At 41.6% G+C, this 22674-nt stretch overlaps 1 protein-coding gene across 2 annotated transcripts in view; it reads left to right on the top strand.

The window, feature by feature from the left end:
• Positions 1–22674, top strand: part of ptchd1 (patched domain containing 1) — a 70044-nt gene that overhangs the window by 2159 nt on the left and 45211 nt on the right. The window contains exon 1 of one of the 2 annotated variants that reach the window (XM_059967794.1): positions 19703–21954. The exons of the other annotated variant lie outside the window; for it this stretch is intronic. The gene's annotated coding sequence lies outside the window, so the exon portion shown is untranslated. Of the gene's footprint in view, positions 1–19702; positions 21955–22674 lie in introns of those variants that run through there. 2 annotated transcript variants of the gene reach the window in all.

Raw genomic sequence — 22674 nt, 5'->3', positions numbered from 1 at the left:
CCCCATCACGTCCCGTCTCCAGTCCCCCCTTCACGGCCTGTCTCCAGCCCCCAAACATCACGTTCTGTCTCCAGCCCCTCATCCCATCCCACGTCCACCCCCCCACTCCATTGTGTCCCACCTCCACCCCCACCCTACCTCCCATCCCACCACGTCCCATTCCTGCCGCACTTATCCTACCACATCTCATTTCACTTCATTTCCCATCCTAGACCACTTCTTCATCGCATAACCAGAGCAGCTCGTTAAATTCTCGTGCCATCTCATTCCCTCCCTGTCTCATCCCCATTCCTCGACCATTTAATCGCCATCTCATCCTGGCTCAGACTCTCGCGATACCATCCCCATCCTGCATTATTCAATGCATCTGGTCACCAGTCCACCTCATTCCATCCCATCAGCAGCCCATCTCAATCCCATTACCAATACACTGCATCCATTCTGTCCCAGCACCAATCTGTCACCAAGTCTTACCACTCTGTTCCAGTACTGTTCCTCCTCATCCAAAACCATCTCTTCGCAGGACCAATCCATTTTAGCACTGAACCAATGTAACCCAACAGCAGTCTGGCCTCATAACAACCACCTAGGGATAAGAGGCCTCATCCTCAGTTGCCTCACATCCTCACATAACATCAGATAGTGACTGGATGTCTTCCTCATATCATTAAATTTGCAGATTGTCATACTTAATCACTAAGTAACATCAGGAAACTGAGTTTCATCTCATTATTTCTCCATCTCATGGCATCAAAGACTCACCTATCAAATTATATTTGATAAATCAATTTGAGGTTTTTGAAAGCCAGTAAACTGGAATAAATTTGGGTGGCTTGGTTGATATCATATGTTTGGTCTTTCACAGGGCCTTCATTAATGTATCACACAAGAGACATTGAAACAATATTAGGTGACATATTATTAGGAATAATAAACTTGCATGGATCGAGGATTGGTTAATGTAGAGAAAACTGAAAACAGGAAGAAATGGGCCATTTTTGTGTTTAGAGGCTCTGGTGGGATACTACAGGGATCAACACTAGGTTCTCAGCTTCTCACAGTCCATATCAATGAGAGCATCAAGAATAATTCAGATTCGCTGATGGTACCAAGCTGTAAGGACTGTGAGAATGCTTGCAGAGCAAATAATATAATTGAAAGTTGTGAAATCTTTCACATTGTTAGAAAAATTTTTAAATGGCAGAGTGTTTTTAAGTAGAGTAAGATTGAAAAGTGTTTCTGTATACAGGTAACTTCATGTCTTGTGTTCAATCCACTACAATTTAACAAGCAGTTAGGGAGGGTCATCTCAAATTCAGGAAGATCTGAGTACAGGAGTAAAGATGTCACACTGCAGTTACATAGTGATTACACCAGAGTAGAGCTAAGGCCTGGTCTTCCTCTGTGATGAAGATTCCGGAATACTTGACCTCATAACCTCAGATACAATTAAATTTTGTGTTTCCCGCTGTTTACCATCAGGTGCCTGCCTTTATCACACCTCTAGATTATCTGTCTCCACCACCACCCTCTGTGTAAAGAAAGAGCCTGTTCAAACATCTCCTTTGAACCCTTCCCCTTTTTTCCTTAAATGCATACCCTCTATAATTAGACATTTGACCCTGGGGATAAAAAACTGGAGTTTGCTCTCAATGTGCCTCTCAGAATTTTATAACTTCTGTAAGGTCTTACCTCAGCTTCCACCACTCCAGAAAAACAACTGTGGTTTGTCCAGTCTCTCCTTTTAGCTTAAACCTTCTAATCCAGGCAGCATCCTGTGAAACTCCTCTGCACCCTTTCGAAAGCCTCCAGCATTGCATGCAGTATTCCAGATGCCCCCTAACCAGAGTTTTATAAAGCTGCAGCTAACTTTCTGACTCTTGAACTTGATGCCTTGACTAATAAGGCAAGCATGCCTTCTTTGATGTTTTTAAGAGCCTCTTACGCATGAATACGCAGAGGACGAGGGGATGGTGACCAGTAGGGTAACTCTTGGCTAAAGTGCTGGTACCTTGGCATACAGTCAATCAATTAAATATTGACTTGTCACATCATATGCCAAAAGGACAGGTCTGGTGCTGTACTGTTCTAACTCATTTAGTCATACTAGCAGATTTCTCCTGACATTCTATCAGATACCCTATATCTTGTGCAGATCCAGGAACCCACATTCCCATTATACACTCAGCTACTGTTCCTCATCAAATAAATTTACTCTCTCGTCGTCATCCATCAAACCTCCTGCTTACTTTCATATTTGATGAGTCCTGATAGCAGGGTTTTGACCTGGACCATTGACAATTCCTTTCCTCTCATAGACCTGCTGAGTTCCTCCAGTGGATATGTACCCCATAGTATCAAACAGTAACAATCATGCAACAGACATTCATCTGTGTATACATTAAATATGCATCTTCATGGTATCAGGTTCAATCTCGCCAACACTTTTGAAATTAGAGCCTGAAACACGTATGCCTTGCAGATAAGCATTGTTATACATTCCTGTATCTCTGTTACCAGCAGCTCTTCACTCCAAGTCTATGATCTTTATACCATCCGACACATCTAGATATACACTCATATAATTCACATATTGCTAAATATATAACCTGATACCATCAAGATTATCTTACTCTTATCCATCCAGGTATCATTACGTTCCCTTTAGTTATATTGACTGCTTCCATATCATACCATTCTGAATGTCTAAAGACACCAGCATCATCAATATCACTTGAAATGTTTTCTCCAATATCACTATCACAGTTTAAGATGCCCTTTTAACTGACACAGTGAAGCAACCTCCACCCTGTTTCATCACACACTCCCAGGCTCAGACAGAGAGTGAAGCTCCCTCCACCACGTCCCATCACAGACCCGTGGGGTCAGACACAGTGATGTTCCTTCCGCACCTTCCCATTACACACTCCCAAGGTCAAACATAGAGTGGAACTCACTCCATACTGTCCCATCACACACTCCTGGAGTCAGACAGAGTGAAACTCCCTCTACACTGTTTCATCACACTCTCCTGGAGTCAGACACAGACTGAAGCTCCCTCCACACCATCCCATCTCACACTTCTGAGGCAGGGATAACATGACCTAAACACATTTTCGAACCCCTTTCTTACTGTCCTAGTAGAAAATTAGACAGGCTAGCTAAGAATTTTCATAAATTATTTTTCTAAGCCTGGGCCTGAACTGAATGAAGCTGTAGGGGTTGGTGTTGGGAGCACTTTTCATGTTATATGTCAATAATTTGGGTATTGGCATTGATGACTTTGTGGCCAAGTTTGCTGATGATATGAAGGTGGAGGGGCGGATATTGTTGAGGAAGCAGGGAGTCTGCAGGAGGGTTTGGCCAGATTAGGAAAATGTACAAAGAAGTGGCAGATGGAATATAGTGAATTAAGTGTATGGTTGAGAACTTTGGTAGAAGGAATAAAGGTGTAGATTATTTTCTCAACAAGGAGAAAATTCAAAAATCAGGTGCAAAGGGATGGGAGTCCTTGTGCAAGGGTTAACTTGCAAGTTGAATCTGTAAAGGAGGGAAAATGCATTGTTTTCTTTCATTTTGAGAGGACTAGAATATAAAAGCATGGATGTAATACTGAGGCTTTATGAGGCATTTGTCAGACTGCACTTGGAGTATAGTGAGCTATTTCAGGCCCCTATATTGTAAGAAAGGATGTGCTGCCATTGGAGAGACTCCAGAGGAGGTTCACGAGAATAATTTGTTGAAATTAAAGGGTTAATATATGAGGAGCCTGTACTCACTTGAGTTTAGAAGAATGGGAGTGGGTGGGGGGAGTGGATCTCACTGAAACCTACTGAATATTGAAGTGGATGTGGGGAGGATGTTTCCTATAATGGGTGAGTCTAGGACCAGAGGGCACAGCTCAGAATAGAAGTACATCCATTTAAAACAGCGATGAGGCATTTCTAAAGCCAAAAAGTGGTGACTGTGTGGAATTCATGACCACAGTTGGCTGTGGAGGTCAAGTCATTGGGTATATTTAAGTTGGAGGTGATAGGTTGTTGATTAATCAGGGCATGAAAGGTTACAGGTAGAAGGCAGGAGAGTGTGGTTGAGAGGGATAAGAAATCAAACATGATGGAATGGCAGAGCAGACTTGATGGGCTGAATGGCCTAATTCCATTGTGATGTCTTATGGTCTTTATAGTCTGTATGTGAAATTCTAACCTTAGCTTTGTGTCACTAATAACAGTCTGTCTTCTGAGCCTAAAAGTTGTGAATGCCAGATAATATCAAAATAAGATGCCAATTCATCATTAAAATTACTCTCTGAGCTGGATGCAACCGAGGCAATGCTTTGAAGGAGTGCATTGGATTTTGTCTAGGTGACCTACAAGCATTTATCCCTCAATTAACCTTAGTAAAACTGCTTATCACATTACTGTTTGTGGGAAAGTGTGCAAATTTGCTGGCATGTTAGACTGCTAACTTTTGTTTTACTGGCTCTACGTTTGGCACATTCTGAGCACCTGAAGGTGCTAAATAAAAGCAAGTTTGTTTATTTGTTCTTCCTTTCCCTTCCCCTCCTCCCTCTCTCTCCCCCTTCTTTCTTGACATGAATGTTAGACATACTATCCCATTTCAGATTGCTGACTTTCATCAGTGCGTTGCTGGTTCAGTCATTCAGTGCATTTCCCAGCTCTTTCTCCCAGTACTGCAATTTTTTTCTTCCGCTACTATCTATCCATTTCCTTTTCGAAAATTGCAATTTAATCTGGTTCCACCACCCTTTCAGACAGTGAATTGTAGAGTTAATGTGGAAAAGGTTGTACTCATGTCACTGGCCCTAAGCCAGTGGCATTTCTTTTTCTTCAACCTATGTGATTAGCTGCTCAGATAAACCCAAGATAGTATCCAAGAAGGCACTGCATGTTTACACAGACTTCTTAGCTTTCAGACTGAGATGGCTCTTTGCTGAGCCTGTGCACGGTGAAGCTTGGCATAAGTACAGCAGAACCATTCTAATGAACGGGAGAAGTTGGTTGCCAGGAGTAAGCCAAGCAGAGCTTCTTATGTAGAGACATACAGGACTGCAAATGCTGGAATCAGGGGCAAAATAAAAATGGTGGGGGAGTTCAGCAGGTACAACAGCATCTGTTGAAACCTTGCATCAGAGCTTTTTATTTCAGTTAATTGATTAAATGTTTCAGTTATTTTTTTGTATGTTTTAACTTTTTAATTTTATCTTGAATATTTATTTAAACATTTTGATTGAATGTTTGCTGTTTTCACATTTGTTTAGTTCTCAATTTTGATACTGATGAACTTGGAGGCATGGGTTCACCAGATGTCAAAGCCAGATGTCACACCCAGACAGGCTTTAAGCTCCCCTCTGTCATGGGATCCAGCTCCTTGCACCTTGAGACACCCTGAAGAAAGATGTGCCCTATTACTTTCAAAAAGGAGATGCTTAAGGACCTTTCCAGATCGGTGATTGGGAAATTAAAATTCAGTCTCAATGAATGTTTCATTCAAATAAGAATCTTGATTTAAAATAAGATGAGAAAACCCTTAGTTAGTAAATAACTAAGATTTGCATCAGGTTCCAAGTTCAAAATATATTATCAAAGTACATATGTATATATTATGATATACTACATTGAGATTGCAGACATTTACAGGGAGGGAAAAGAAATACAATATAATTTACAAAAAATTATACATAAGCAGATAAAGACTGACAAACAACCAATGTGCATTTAATAAAAAATTAATGCAAGACACTAAATGCTAAATTTTTCCCTGGCTATTTGCTGTTTAAGTTGAACATAATCAGAGTTGTAAGCTTAGGTAAGTTTGTCTTCGTTAAAAGATCTAAACTAAACATTTTGCTGTTGGCAGGTAAACTTACAATAATTATTGAGAAACAATTTGCTACAGAGAACAAAGCATACGGAAGTGCAAAATGACCCACTTGTACAATCAACCAACCACAGTTAGTAGGTGAAACAGAATATTATAGTTTCACTGGGTTATCACTAAAATTTCCTTTCAGAATTGTAAGCAATATCTTCTATGACTGTGACCATAACATATTAACTCTTATCAACTTTCTTGACCTGCCTGTCAACTTAATCATGCTTGACTGTTCTATCCTCTTGCAGTGCCTCTATTCTGTGATGCAGTATCCTTATTTAGCTCCAGCATTACCTCTGCTATCAGAACCACAAACCTCTGTGGTCTACCCCCTTCCCTATACAAATCCATGGATCACTTAATGATCTACAAATCTCATGATCTTCTGAAGGACTTGGCAGACTGGGCCGGTATGGTGCCTTTAGGCAGATGAAGGTTCACTGCCATGGCCAGTAGTGAGGTGGGACGGGCACTCCAAGCTAGCCTGAAACACAGAGGGATGAGGCCCCTTCTACCCGGCATCTTGTTAGCAAATGTACTGTTGCTGGAAAACAAAACTGAGAACCCGAGGACAAGATTGCTGTTTCAGAGGGAAATGAGAGAAGGTTATGTTCTATGCCTAACTGAGATGTGGATTTCTCCGAGCGTGCCAGATACAGAGATCAGACCTGAAGGCTTCTTGATTTACAGAGTGGACCAAACTGCTGATTCAAATGAGGCAAAAGGTGGAGCTTCGTACTTCATGATAAAATCAAGTGACGTGGTGACAGCTGGGCTTTACTTCCAGATGAGCTCAATACCTTCTATGCTCGTCAGAAAATGGAGGAACCATCACAAATTCCTCCGCCCCGATGATCGTGTGATTTCAGTCTGAGACGCAAGTGTGAGCAGCCTTCAGGAAGGTGAAACAACAAAAAGCATCTGGCCCGGATGGGGTAACCAGCCAAGTGCTAAAAACCTATGCTGATCAATTGGCTGGAGTGTTCACTGAGATCTTTAACCTCTTGCTCCAGCAGTCTGAGGTACCCACCTGCTTTAAGCAGACTTCAATTATACTGGCTCTAAGAAGAATGTGGTAACCTGGCACGGTGACTATTATCCATTAGCATCTACATCCACAGTGATGGAGTGTTTTGATAGGTTGCTGATGAAACATATCAATTCCTGCCTGAGAAGTGACTTGGATCTGCTCCAGTTTGCCTACAGGAGCAACAGTTCCATAATAGATCCCATCTCATTGACTCTTCACTCAACCCTGGAACATCTGGACAGCAAAGATGCATACACCTGGATGCTCTTTATTGACTACAGATCAGCATTCAATACCATTATCCCCTCAAAACCAATCAATAAGCTTCATAACCTTGGCCTCAATAACTCCTTATGCAATTGGATCTTGGAATTTCCTCAGTTGCAGACCCCAGTCAGATCGGATTGGCAACAACATTTTCCACAATCTCCATCAGCACAGGTGAACCACCGGGCTGTGTGCTTTGCGCCTGCTCAACTCGTTTCACCACTATCATAGGCTGAGTGAAAAGTGGTGACAAATCAGCATATAGGAGGGAAATTGAAAATCTGGTGGTTGAGTGGTGCCTTTAACAGTAATTTCTTGCTCAGTGTCAGCAAGACCAAGGAGCTGATTACTGACTTCAGGAGAAGGAAACCAGTTTTCATCGCAGGGTCGGAGGTGGAAAGGGTCAGCAATTGAAGGAGGTGAAAAGGAACTCGACATTAACAGTGAGACACCTACAGAAATCTCATGAACTTGCTGAAAGCTCTGTTCATGTGTCCACTATAAGAAAAACACTGAACAGTAATGGTGTTCATTGAAGGCCACTACAGAAGAAACATCTCAAGTTTGCAAATGACCACCTGGATGTTCTACATTGCTTCTCAGACAATGTTCTGTGGATATTTTACAGGAGAATGTCAGGGTAGCAGTCTGTACCTGAAGCCTAGTAGAAGTTGGATAATGCCACATGACAATGATCCAAAAGACAAGATTAAATCAACAACAGAATGGCTTAAAAGAAGAAAATTAGTGATTTGGAATAGCCGAGTCAAATCTCTGACCTCAATCCTATAGAAATGTTGTGGAAGGACCTGAAGCAAGCAGTTTATGCAAGGAAGCCCACGAACATCCCGGAGTTGAAGCAGTTTTGTAAGGAGAAATGGCCTAAAATTCCTCCAAGCTGATATGCAGGACTGATCAACACTTGGCTGAAGTTATTGCTGTACAAGGGGATCACACCAGTTACTGAAAACAAACATTCACATAATTTTTCCAACAAATTCATGTAATATTGGATAATTTTTCTCAATAAATAAATGAACAAGTATAATGTTTTGTAACACACACAAGACGCTGGAGGAACTCAGTAGGCCAGGCATCATCTATAGAAAAAAGTACAGTCAACGTTTCTGACTGAGACCTTCTGTGGTATTTATTTAATTGGGTTCTTGTTATCTAGTTTTAGTACTTACTTGAAGATCTGATCATATTTTAAGTCATATTTATGTTGAAATAGAGAAAATTTTACAGGGTTCACAAACTTTCTAGCACCACTGTACTTTGATAATACATTTATTTTGAGCTTTGAAGTTTGGAATTTTCAAGAATAACTATTACCCTTCAATTTTTCAGTTCTTGAGCTAACCTCCACAACCCTAATCACAACCTTAGTATAGCAACACTATGACCACTTTGTACACAATGTAATTTTTTTTGTTCTAATTGTGTTGTTTCTTGTAAAATGTGTACAGTTTATATTTTTCTTGAAAATGTGTGCATCTGATGTTACGTGCCTAAGATGTTGCTACAAGTTTCATTGCACCTTTGCATATATGTACTTGCACATTTGACTATAAACTCAACTTTGACTTGATCTGTGCTCCAGTTCTGGTCTATTTGCACAGCTCCATTAAAAAAAAACTCCTGTGCAGTTGGATGTGTCTTTAGCTGCTTTGGTCCCAAGCTCTGGAATTCCTCTTTAAGCCTTTACAGTTTTGTTGCTTTGCGAAATTTGCCTCTTTGATTCAGCTTTTGGACTTCTGTTCTAATACCTTTCTATACAGCTGAATGCTAAAAGTGGTTCAGTTGCATTACTGTGAGATGTCTTGAGATGCTTTTGCTATGTTGTCTTTTGAAGTGTTGCTACTTATAATGTAGGAACTGTGGCGTTAATTTGCACCTGATATCAGCATGTGATAATAACCATATAATTGTGTTTATTGTGATGCTAATTGAGGGATGAATATCTTTCAGGATTTCACACAGGACAAAAAAACACCCTTATACTTATACTACCAAGCACATCTTCCCCCCCTCCCCCCCGCTTTTCGCAGGGATCACTCCCTACACGACTCCCTTGTCCACTTGTCTCCCCCTTCCCTTCTCACTGAACTCCCTCCTGGCACTTATCCTTGTAAACAGAACAAGTGCTACACCTGCTCTTATACTTCCTTCCTCACCACCATCCAGGGCCCCAGACAGTCCTTCCAGGTGAGGCGACACTTCACCTGTGAGTTGGCTGGTGTGGTATACTGCATCCGGTGCTCCCGGTGTGGCCTTTTATATATTGGTGAGACCCGATGCAGACTGGGAGACCGTTTCGCTGAACATCTACGCTCAGTCCACCAGAAAAAGCAGGATCTCCCAGTGGCCACACATTTTAATTTCACATCCCATTCCCATTCTGATATGTCTGTCCATGGCCTCCTCTACTGTCAAAATGAATCCAAACTCAGCTTGGAGGAACAACACTTTATATACAACACTTTGGAGGCCATCAGCCTCCAACCTGATGGCGTGAACATTGACTTCTCTAACTTTCGTTAATGCCCCTCCTTACCCCATCCCTGATATATTTAGTTGTTTGCCTGTTCTGCATCTCCCTCTGGTGCTTCCCCCCCCCCCCCCTTTCTCCCAAGGCCTCCCGTCCCATGATCCTTTCCCTTCTCCAGCTCTGTATCACTTTCGCCTATCACTTTTCCAGCTCTTAGCTTCATCCCCCCCCCCCCCCCGGTCTTCTATCATTTCGCATTTCCCCTTCCCCCCTTCTACTTTCAAATCTCTTACTATCTTTCCTTTCGGTTAGTCCTGACGAAGGGTCTCGGCCCGAAACGTCGACAGTACTTCTCCTATAGATGCTGCCTGGCCTGCTGTGTTCCACCAGCATCTTGTGTGTGTTGTTGTTTGAATTTCCAGCATCTGCAGATTTCCTCGTGTTTGCCCTTATACTAGCTTATGGATCTAGAAATGGGTCTAGAAATTTTTTCCAGTGCTCGGTGTCATTGTTTCAGAATAGAACATGAGTGGTTGATTATTATATCACCCCAGAAATTTGACCAGTCGCATTCAGCTGAGATTCTGTGACTGAAGTGACATCCTTACCCTTGATTTACTTCCACTTCATGTCTATTGTTGTCAGGAGCATACATACAGAGCTAATAAATACAATGAAAATTAGCATTTTGCAGCAGTAGCACAGTGCATTACAAGATGAGGAGAAAACATAAGTTAACATGAACTTATATAATTTCCAAGAATATTTATATTATCGTCACAGAAGTGCCCTGGTATGGGCAGCCTTTAATTGACAGTATTCAAAATCCTACACTACAGAACGTTCCAATAATTATCTACACTTCAGTTCCTCCCCTTACCCTTCCATTCAACTTCAGTGAGTCCCATAACACCCAAGCCCATGATGAACCCAGGATCAGACCACCCCTTTGATGTGCTCAGATGATCCACGCCATGCTTATGATCAGCCCAGGCTGTAAAACTCCTGCTCTTATTAGCCCAGGTTCCAATTTCACCCATTTCTATCTTCTTACTGCTTAATCCATGGCCTAACCCTCCATAATTGGCCTCAATCCACCTTGCTGAGCTGACCCCACATCTCATCATTGATGGCCCTCAAAACCTTGACTTCTCGATTCATTGATTTGTCATTCTTGCACATAAGGTATAAGCCTCTGGTGAAACATCACTAACCAATGGTCCTCCAAAATGTGCCCCTCTCATCCCTGAGCCCCTGACTTAATGTTGATCCCAAAAATGATACTCCCAACACGGCTACTGAAGACGGCAGTGATGGGTCCACAACTAAGTCATTGTATTCAGCACAACAACCTCACTGCAATTTCTGGGCCACAACCTTTTTGGTAAAGAGGATCAGTCAGACAAGTTTAACCAAATGAAAGAAGTCTCCCTTGAAAACTTGGCACATCGCCTGTAAAGCATCAGAATGTCAACTTATGTTTTGAGTTCAAATTCCTGGAACGCGATTCAGAGGCAAATGTTCCGCTAACTGGGCCATGATTGACTACATTTGGTGATGCTCCATTTCAACATATTTACAATATTAAAGAAATGATGGGACACAAGTAGATTGTGTTATAAAAGAAGTGATCAATGTAAGCTCCTAAGAAAAGGAAGTCATCCAATGAACTGGATACAGAAGAGGTACAGGAACGAGGACCTCAAAATAAATGCTAAAATCAAATAATATTAAGCACTTAAAAAATTGAATATGTAAAATAATACATATGTAATATTTGAAAAAATCAATCAGAAAGAAAAGGAAACTTGTAGGTTCCCAGGCTTAGCACATCCCTGAGTATCAGCAATTGCACTAATTCCTCTGGTACTGTATTCCGTAATCCTCTATGTGTATGTGTGCTTGCGACCAGAAGTGAAACTTCCTCTGGCGGTGACTCAGCCACTTACTGGTCCACTGAGAACAGACAGAGATGATATAATGATGGATAAGATGATAATTGTCAACTTTGAAGTGTTTTTTTTGGAGTGGGGTTAGGGATCAGAAAAGTCTTTTAAAAAGAAGTTTGATAGAAAGCCTAATTCAGCATTGGAAACGAAGAAAAAGTATTGGGTACAATGAACTTCCCAAGTTCTAGCTGATTTTTTAAAAAAGTAATTACTTTTTGATTGGGGATAGGAATTGATTGGGAGGAATGACAAAGAAATTAGGAGAACTATTTTTATTACACAGATAGTAGTAGTTGCCTGGAGTACAATTCTATGGTCATGGTAGGGGACAATAGAGTAGGGACATTTAAGAGACTCTTAGATAGGCACATGGATGTAAGAAAAATGGAGGGTATTGGTTGTGTAGGAGGGAAGGGTTAAATTTATTGTGAAGTAGGTTTATATTGGTTGCACAACATAGTGGGCTGAAGGGTCTGTACTGTTCTGTTTTCTATGAATCTGGAGACGAGCAATTGCAGACTCTGGAATCTGGAGCTAAATTTAAACTTATAGAATAATTGAATGGAATATCTGGATGGTGACACAGGTTTTATGTAATCTTTAAATTTGCCTTGATACCTCTGTTGTTGGCAAAATCTCAGACAGCGTAGAGGATTGAGATAGATCGGATAGTTAAGAGGTGTTGCAAAACAAATTTGCAAGAAAAAAGTTGATTGTGGACTTCAGGAAGGAGAGATTGAGAGAACACATACAGTCTTCAATGAGTGGTGGGATGGGTGAACATTTTCAAGTTACTGTGCATCAAAATTTCAAAGAACCTATGTTGGGTCCAACGCATTGATGTAATTATGCATTACTGTAATTCATTAGGAGTTTAAAATTTGGTATTTAATTTTTATTTCGAGATACAGCACAGAATAGGCCCTTTGAGCCACACCACCCAGCAACTCACTGATTTAACTCTTAGCCTAATCACAGAACATGTGACCTACTAATCGGTACTCCCATAAAAGCCCACACACTCATGGGAAAGAATGCAGAAACTTGCTTATAGAGGACGCCAGAAATGAGCTCTGATCTCCAATGTCCCGAACTGCACTGACCACTAAACTAGATTGTGGTGTACGTCACCAAAGATTCTTACACGTCTCTACAAATGTACAATGGAGAGCATTCTGACGGATTGCACCATCATCTGGTGTAGAGGCCCCAGTGTGCAGAACCGAATGAGCTGCTGAGCACTGTAAACTCAGCCAGCTTCATTACAGGCACTACTTTCCCCACCATCGAGGACATCTTCAAAAGGCACTCCTCAAGAAGACTGATCCATCATTAAGGACCCTCAGGATCCCAGATATGCCTTTTCTTATTACTACCATTGGGAAGGAGGCATAGGAGCCTGAAGACCTACGCTCAGTGTTTTAGGAACAGATATTTCTCCTCTGTCATTAGATTTCCAATTGGTCTAAGTTCATGAGCACTACCTCGTTATTCATCTTGCATACCTATTTATTTTTTCAGTAATTTTTCAATCTTGCACTGTACTAGTGTATTTAGTAACTGGTAGAACCTCCTTTAGGAGCAAAAGCCTCCACAAAATGTTTCCTGAAGCTGCTGATCAGAATTGCACAATGTTGAGGAATTTTAGACCATTCGTCCATACAAAATTGTTCCAGTTCATCAATATTTCTGGGATACCTTACATGAACAGCCTTCTTTAGGTTATGCCACAACATCTCAATTAGGTTAAGGTCAGGACTCTGACTTGGTCATTCCAAAACATGAATGTTTTTTTAAAAACCATTCTATTGTTGATTTACTCTTGCGTTTTGGATTTTTGTCTTGTTGCATCACCCGGCTCTATAAGGCTTCAGGTGACAGAGCACTACCCCGACATTTTTGGAGAGCAGTGGTTTCCTCCATGGTGTCTTTCCATTAACACCATTCTTGTTCAGTGTTTTTCTTATAGTGGACACGTGAACGGAGACTTTAGCATGTCCTAGAGATTTTTGCAGGTCTTTTGCTGTTAACTTTGGGTTCTTTCTTATCTCCTTCAACACTGCACGTTGTGCTCTTGGTGTGGTCTTTGCAGATGTCCACTTCCAGGGAGAGTAGTAACAGTACTGAATTTCCTCCATTTGTAGACAATTTCTTTTACTGTAGACTATTATTATGACTTAGATGAAGATTAGTAGCATAGAAAACCTACTGTACAATACAGGCCCTTTGGTCCACAAAGCTGTGCCAAACATGTCCTTATCTTAGAACTACCTAGACTTATGCACAGCCCTCTTTTTCTAAGCTCCATGTACCTATCCAAGAGTCTGTTAAAATACCCTAACATTTCTGCCTCCACCACTGCCGCTGGCAGCCCATTCCACGTACTCACTACTCTCTGCGTAAAACTTACCTCTGACATTTCCTCTGTACCTACTTCCAAGCACCTTAAAACTGTGTCCTCATGTTAGCCATTTCAGACCTGGGAAAAGCCTCTGACTCTCCACACAATCAATGCCTCTCATTATCTTGTACACCTCTTTCAGGTCACTTCTTATCCTCCATCACTCCAAGGAGAAAAGGCTGAGTTCACTCAACCTATTCTCATAAGGCATGCTCCCCAATCCAGGCAACATCCTTGACGAACTCCTCTGCACCCTTTCTATAGTTTCCACATCCTTCCTGTAGTGAGATGACCAGAACTGAGCACAGTACTCCAAGTGGGGTCTGACCAGTGTTGTTTTCTAGCTGCAACATTACTTCTCGGCTCCTAAACTCAGTCCCATGGTTGATGAAGGCCAATGCACCTATGCCTTCTTAACCACAGAATCAACCTACATAGCAGCTTTGAGTGACCACATTTTAATTTAATTAATGCAGAAAACCAGGTAATTGCAAAGGGTGCACAAACTTTTTCTTGCAACTGTACATTGCTGATTATAAATCTGTGATTCTGATGGTCACTGTTTTGGGTTGAGACCCTGCATCAGGACTGAGAATAGAAAGGGAGGATAATATTAGATTACTGGGGATTGACTAGCATCTGTGATGGTTTGATGGTAAAATAGTTTTTATTATCACAACTTAACAATTTAATTTGCCTTCAGGTCTATTCTCTGTACCGATGAAGGGTCTTGACCTGGAATGTCTACATTTCTGCTCCCCCAGCAGATGCTGCTCAACCTGCTAAGTTCCTCCAACTGATTGTTTGTTGCGCCAGGTTCCAACACTGCAGTTTCTTGTGTCTTAACTTTTAACATCCTGTTAATGACTTGGATATAGGGTTAAATAGTTATGTACCCAATTTTTCAGGTGACAGAAATTTAAGAAGGGCAGTAAATAATATAGATTAAGAAGATACTTGTAAAGATACAATAATGAATTAAGGGTAGATGGATGAAGTTTGGCATGACCAAGTGCAAGTTTATTTTGGGCCCAAGAAAGGTGAAGTAAAGTACTTCCTAAATGGTGAGAGAAAGCAAGAGAAATGATGTAAATACTGTACCATTAAAAACGCAGTGGTTTTCCTTGTAAGTCTTCAGTGCATTGCCGTTTTGTGTGAATTGTGCAGTTTGATGAAGTGCACTTCCTGTCACAATACAGACCAGTGACCAGCAGGTATTTCAAGTTTAAGTTGGTAAATTGGTTTATTATCATCACCTGTACTGAGGTACAGTGGAGAAGCTTTATTTTGCATATGTCATCTATACTGATCATTTATCCCATCAGTCTATTGAGATAGTACAGGGGTAAACAATAACAGAGTGCAGAATAAAGTGTTACAGTGGAAGAGCTGTACACTCAGACAAAAAGGTGCAAGGCCATAACAAACAAGAGAGAAATCTGCAGATGTTTGAAATCCAAGCAACAGATACAAAATGCTGGAGGAACTCAGCAGGCCAGACAGCGTCTGTGGAGAAGAGTATAGTCATTGTTTCAGGCCGAGACCCTTTGGCAGGACTTGAGGAAAACAGAATGGAAGTCAGTGTTAGAAGTGGGGGGAGGGGAGTGAGAAATACAAGGTGATAGGTGAAACATGGGCAGGAGGTGGGGGACAGAGTGGTGAAGTTGATTGGTGAAAAAGATTTAGACGGCTGGAGAAGGGGCAATCTAATAGGAGAGGACAGAAGGCCATGGAAGGAAGAAAAGAGGGAGGTGCACCAGAGGAAGGTGATGGACAGGCAAGGAGATAAGTGAGAGAGGGAAATGGGAATGGGGAATGGTGAAGGTGGGTGGGGGTGGTAGGAGGGGTGCCATTACCAGAAGTTTGAGAAATCGATGTTCACACCATCAGGTTGGAGGCTACCCAGATGGACTATAAAGTGTTGCTCCTCCAACCTAAGTTGGCCTCATTGTGACTGTAGAGGAGGCAATGGATGGACATGTCAGAATGTGAATGGCAAGTGGAATTAAAATGGGTGGCTACTGAGAGATACTGCATTTTCTGGCGAGCAGAGCATAGGTGCTCAGTGAAATGGTTTTCCAATCTACGCCAACTCTCAATAATATACATGAAGCCACAGTGGGAGCACTGGATACAGTAGATGACCTCAACAGACTCACAGAAATGTCACCTCACCTGGAAGGACTGTTTGGGCCCTGAATGATAGTGAGGGAGGAGGTGTAGGCCGGGTGTAGCACTATCCTGTTTGCAAGGCTAAGTGCCAGGAGGGAGATCAGTGGGGAGAGATTAATGGAAAGGGAGTCGCAAAGGGAGCAATCTCTGCAGAAACTATAATGTGGGTGGGGGGGAGGGAAATATGTGCTTGGTGGTGGGATCCTTTTGGGGATGGTGGAAGTTACAGAGAAGGCCATAATGTGGTAGATTATGAGATCAAGAGTTGATTTAATCTTACTAGGGGACTGTTCAATAGTCAAGTGAATTGAAGGTGTCTTTGAGCCTGGTGGTTTGTGCTTTCGGGCTTTTGTACCTTCTGCCCAGTAGGAGTAAGGAGAATGTTTGGTCGATGGAATACAGATGGAAAGATGAATTGCTCCATGCTCCTTTAAGCAATGGCAGAAAAATGGGTCATATTTTGTGCTTTAGTTAAATCACTAAGGAATAATGCTGGTGAATCCGGAGACAGACACACCACCACCATATGTTCCTGTACATTGTCTTCGTGCTATGGTTGTTTATATGGGCATGCATGTGAGCTGAAATAAACAACAGGAGGGGGAAGTCAGGGTAGACAGGCTCAGGGCCTCTGACGGAGAAGCAGAAGAAGTGTTAAGGAGTACATACCCTAATGCTGGAATATTTAAGAAGCTACACTCCCAATTCTAGCTTTACAAAGAACCAAGATTTTCTTAAGTCACAGTGACAGAAATTTGTGATCTTCTGTGGGCAGGGCTTTGCCTATATCCATGCTTTTGTAGATGTTAAGTCCACTGTTACCCTAACTTTCCTAGTTTCCAAATCATTCCAGCTATTCTGTGCCTTATTAAAGCAGGTAGTTGACAGTTCAGCATGAGATAGGCCTCTAATGATATCTATTTAATAACTTTTCCTTAGGTAGATCCAGTTATGTTGAGCAAAGCCTGCATGCTTACCTAAGGTTCAGGGAGCAGTAGATTGCACTACCGTTGCACTTTAGACTCTCTTTCTGAACCAGATCTCTTCATGAATTCTAAGGGTCTTCACTCCTTAATGTATAACTTGTCATGAAAGAAATAAATATTTCATAGTCAAAACTAAGGGATAGTTTGTGTTTCAGCCATCACACTGAAGTCTAGATCTTGATGGATAATTGGGGTCAATGCCCTCCTTTGGTTTCAGTCTGAGACCCAGTAAGGGAGTTGAGTGGGGTTTCGACAATTGTCGTGAAAGCTCAGTGGAGACTGTAATCCAGCAGGATTAAGAGTGAAAGTCTGAGGTGCTGAAGGAGACTTGTAGCAGACAGCAATGAAGAGATGCCTGCTCTGAAATGCCAAAATACCTTGGGGAGAGAGAGATTTCTGCCTGACTCCCAGTCTGCACTTCACCTCTTGTAGGCATAATCAAAAAATACTTCTGAAAACCTCACCCTGAATACATAGAAACCTTTGACAAGCTTTCATAAGGCTAACCATTCAAAGACAGAATAAGCTTTCCTTGGCTATGAAAAACAGGTAATGGAAGATTCACAACAACTCTCTTGCTTTATTAAAGTCGTCCTCGTGCCCAGGCATCACAAACATTGCTCCATCTGTAACTGTTCATCAGGGTTTTTAGCACACAAAGACATTATCATTCACTGCAATCCAGTGAAAGTGTAGATGTTGTAATTAAACAGAAGTGTTATAATTAAAGTTCAACAATCTGAGAAAGGCAATGGTGACAATACAGACGTGCTAATTGAGGAGATATTGAGTCCACAGGAATTTTACCTCGGGGACTGGTGCAATTTCAGTTGTGCTCTTCATGAAAATTGAATTTGCCGTTCAGACAGTGTTCAAGTCCACGGTGCAAAATCAGGTGACCATCAGCAATGTGGTATTGTGGACAGCAGGACTCCGAACACACTTAATTTTGCAGTGGATTTTTGCTTGTACTGAATTTGGTAACATTTTCATGAAGTGCACTAGTACATTGTAAATGTTTCAAGGCAGGAAAACAAGGAGGGCAGCCTATTTCAGCCATTGCTATTGTGCACCCTTCCAATCAGCTTTGGCCAGCTCCTTTCTCATGCCTCTGTAATTCCCTTTACTCCACTGTAATACTGATATATCTGACTGTATCTTCTCCCTCTCAGACTACATTATGATCACTGCCTTCTAAGGATTCCTTTACCTTGAACTTCCTAATAAAATCTGATTCATTACACAACACTCAATCCAGTATTGCCTTTTCCCTAGTGGGCTCAACCACAAGGTGCTCTACAAAGTCATCTTGTAGGCATTCTAGCACTAACCTGATTTTCCTAATCTACCTGTATATTGAAATCCCTCATGACTATTGGAGATTTTTACATGCCTTTTTTATCTCTCATTCTAACCTGTAGCCCACATCCTGACTACTGTTTGGGAGCTTGTATACAATTCCCATCAGGGGTATTTTTACCCTTGCAGTTTCTTAACTGCCCACAAGGACTCTACATCTTCTGGTCCCATGTCACTTCTTTCTAAGGATTTGATTTAAATTTTTTTTTTACTAACAGAGCCACCCTGTCACTCTGCTTACCTATCTGTCCTGAAACAATGAGTGTCCTTGAATGTTTATCTCCCAACTGTGATCTTCTTTCAGCCATGACTCTGTGATGTCCTCAACATCATACATGCCAAACTCTAACTGCACTATAAGATCATCTACCTTATTGTGTATACTGTGTGCTTTCAAATATAACACCTTTAGTTCCGTATTCATCATCTTTTTTGATTTTGGCCCCTGTTACACTTTAACTTATTCCACGGACTGCAATTTTGCCCTATCATCTGTCTGTTCTTCCTCAGTGTCACTACACACTGCATCTACTTATATACCATCTTCAGCCCTATCATTCTGGTTCTGTCCCCTTGCCAAATTAGTTTAAATCCTCCACAATGGCTCTAGCAAACCTGCCTACAAGGATATTGGTCCCCTTGAGTTCAGGTGTACCCTGTCCCTTTTGTGCAGGTCATACCTTCCTCAAAGGAGATCTTGATGATCCAGAAATCTAAAGCCCTGCCCCCTGCACCAACTCCTCAGCCATGCATTCATCTGACATATCATTCTATTTTTACCCTCACTGGCATGTGGCTCAGCAGCAATCCAGAGATTACTACCCAGGAGTTTGTGCTTTTCAGCTTTCTACCTAACTCCCTATATTATCTCTTCAGGACCTCCTTCCATTTCCTAACTTTGTCGCTGATACCAATATGTACCATGACTTCAGGCTGTTCACTCTCCCCCTTTAGAATGCTGTGGACCCATTCTGAGACATCCCTAACCCTGGCACCTGTGAGGCAACATACCACCAGGATTTCTCTTTCACGTTCACAGAATCTTCTGTCTGCTGCGGTATCAATACTGCACTCTTCTTCTTCCCTTCCCTTCTGATCTACAGAGCTAGATTCAGTGCCAGAGACTTGGTTGCTGTGGCTCTCCCCCCCCCCCCCCCCGTAAGCTGCCCCCCCCCAACAGTATCCAAAATGAAATACTGAGAATGGAATCACTGAGAATGAAAATACTGAAAATGGAATTACTGAAAATGGCCACAGGGGTACTCTGCACTGAATGTGTATTCCCTTTCCCTCTCCTGACAGTTACCCAGGTACCTACCTCTTGCAACTAAGGGGTGATTACCTCCTTGTAGTCCTATCTATCACCTCTTTATTTTTCCGTATGACCTAAAGTCATCGAGCTGCAGCTCTATTTCCTTTACACTGTGACTGTCTAAGAAGCTGAAGCTTGGTGCACTTCATGCAGATATAGTTATCAGGGAGACTGGAGGTCTCTAAGTTCCCATATCTCATACGTAGAACATAAACTCTGGGCCCATTCTCAGCTCACTAGCTATGCACTAATAGACATAGAAAGAGGGAAAAAAATATTTAGAAGCTCTGCCTGTGCTTGCTCTAGCTTTTGAGCCGAAATCTCCCACTCTAACATTGGTTCACTCCAACAATGGCTGCTCTGGTTACACCTTTCTTTTATTGGCTGAAGTAAAACTCATTCCCAACGAGACCTATTCTTTTCAAATGATTCCTGCCTTGCAACAATGCCTTTCTCTCATTCACTGTGAACAAACAAGGTCAGCCATACAAAAAAAGTCTTTAGTGGAAGACTGAGGTTTGGCCTTCAGGATAAATCAGTCTCCCGTTCATCTCCTGATGTTAATGTATACTTGTGCAGATCTGACTGTCAGTAAAAGCATGTGTCAAGGCGAGGGCCATGAAATACCATTAAGACTTACAGCAGACCCTTCAATCTATCGTTCTGGTCATCAAATCATTTTCTATACTATTTCCATTTCCCAGTACTTGGTCTTGTATGCTATACTCATTTAAATTCTTTTTAAGTGCTGGTTGTCTCCACCAGCCCATCAGGTGGTGGTTTTCAGATTTCAATCATTCTCTGGGAACAAAATAATACCCTTGAATCTCCTACTATTTACCTTACTCTGTTACCTCTCGATGCCTCTGCTAATGGTCTGTTTATCCCTCTCTGCCCCTCATAATTTTGTGTACCTCAGTCAGGTAAAAACTCTGGTGAATTTCCTCTACATCACAAAGGCTGAATACTCAGGAATGTGCGGTGTGCACACCAGCTCATTGGTGTTGTCACAGGCATCTTCAACAATTCAGTCATCCAGGCTGCTGTCCCCATATGCTTCAAATCAGCCACCATCACTGCACCTCAGAACTAAATGACTACTGCCCATCATCATGAAGTGCTTTGAATGATTGATGATGGTACTTATCAAAATCTCCATTCCTGCCACACTGGACACTCACCAATATGCTTACTGACAGAACTGCTCTATGACAGACTCCATAGCATCTGTCTTGCATCTGGCCCTGACACACCTAGAAAACAAGGACTCTATTGCTGGTTCAGGATTTCAGTTTGGCATTCAACACCATTATCGTCAGACACTGGTGAACAAACTCCTACTCCTTGGTCTAAACACACTACTGTGCACCTGGGTGTTAGACTTCCTAACTAACAGACCGGATAGTCAAGATGCACAACTGTATCTCCCTCCCATTCATCTTCAACAGAGGTGCCCTCAGGACTATGTGCTGAGCCCATTGCTGTACATTCTCATCACACATGACAACACGACCAAGCACCCAAGTAATCACATCATTAAGTTGGCTGATGACACGACAGTGGTGGGGCTCATCACCAACAACGATGAGATGGACTACAGAGAGGAGATGGAAGAGTGCCAGGCAAATTAGCTCTTCCTCAATGTCAACAAGATAGAGGAGATGGTTATCAATCTAAGGAGAACTTGTACTACTCTCAACCCTCTTAACATCGGAAGCTATTTCAATTCCAGTGTGCACATCTCGCACAACCTCTCATGGTTCTCGAATACATCATACACCATCAGGAGAGCTCACCAATACCATACTTTCTGAAGAGAGCTGAACTAAGCACATCATTCTACAGATGCATTCTATGCATCACAGCATAGTACGGAAACATCACTGCAGCAGACAGCAAGGCTCTGCAACAGGTAGTCAAAACTGTTCCACACGTCATCAGCACAAAACTACCACAATCAAGGACATGTATACCAGTAACATCATAAAGGATCCCTCCCAACCTGCTCATGGACCTATCAGAGAGGAGATTATATATCATCTATGCCAGGACCACTAGACTCAGACTCAAAAACAGTTTCTTTCCCTGATCGGTAAGGCTGATCAATACCTCCGCCCATTCGCCCAGCTCTCCACAGCTCCCACTAATTTATCATTTCATGTCAGAGACAGCTTATGTATGGATACTACTGTGTATGTATCACTTTATGGCCATGCAATCAATCTATGTATATAAGCTGTCTTATGTTTTCGTATTTATTGTGTTCTTTATCTTACTGTGTTTTTTTGGTGCCATATCAGATCTGGAGTAACAATTATTTCATTACACTTGTGAACTGGAAATATGATTAGACAATCTTGATTCTAAGAGTATGTTCTTTGGATGGAATAGTCACATGATAATGCATTGCCTCAGTAATTTATAAATATGATTTTCTAACTGATGAAGAGTTTCATCCCAAAATGTCGACTGTTTATTCATTTCCACAGATGCTGCCTGACTTGTTGAGATCCTCCAGCATTTTGAGTATGTTGCTCTGAATTTCCAGCATATGATCTGTGTATTGTTACTCTTGGAATCAATGCCATACTTAAGCAAGCATGCATGCTCAAGTAATTCAATGGATGACAATGCTTACATTGACAGGGACTGTTGTACTTGAAAATTTAGAAGAAAAGGTAGAAAGTGGGTATCTCTGATAATAAAGGATGAAATCAGAAAGGAAGTCAGAAAAGACATTCATTTATAAAAATCACAATATAGAATTAGTTTTGGTAGAAACTGGAAATATTTAAATGTGCATATAATATTT

This window comes from Hypanus sabinus, chromosome 4 (assembly GCF_030144855.1).
Source record: "Hypanus sabinus isolate sHypSab1 chromosome 4, sHypSab1.hap1, whole genome shotgun sequence".
Lineage (NCBI taxonomy): Eukaryota > Metazoa > Chordata > Chondrichthyes > Myliobatiformes > Dasyatidae > Hypanus > Hypanus sabinus.
Note: the sequence above shows the minus strand (reverse complement) of the source record. Positions and strands in the feature narration are given on the sequence as shown.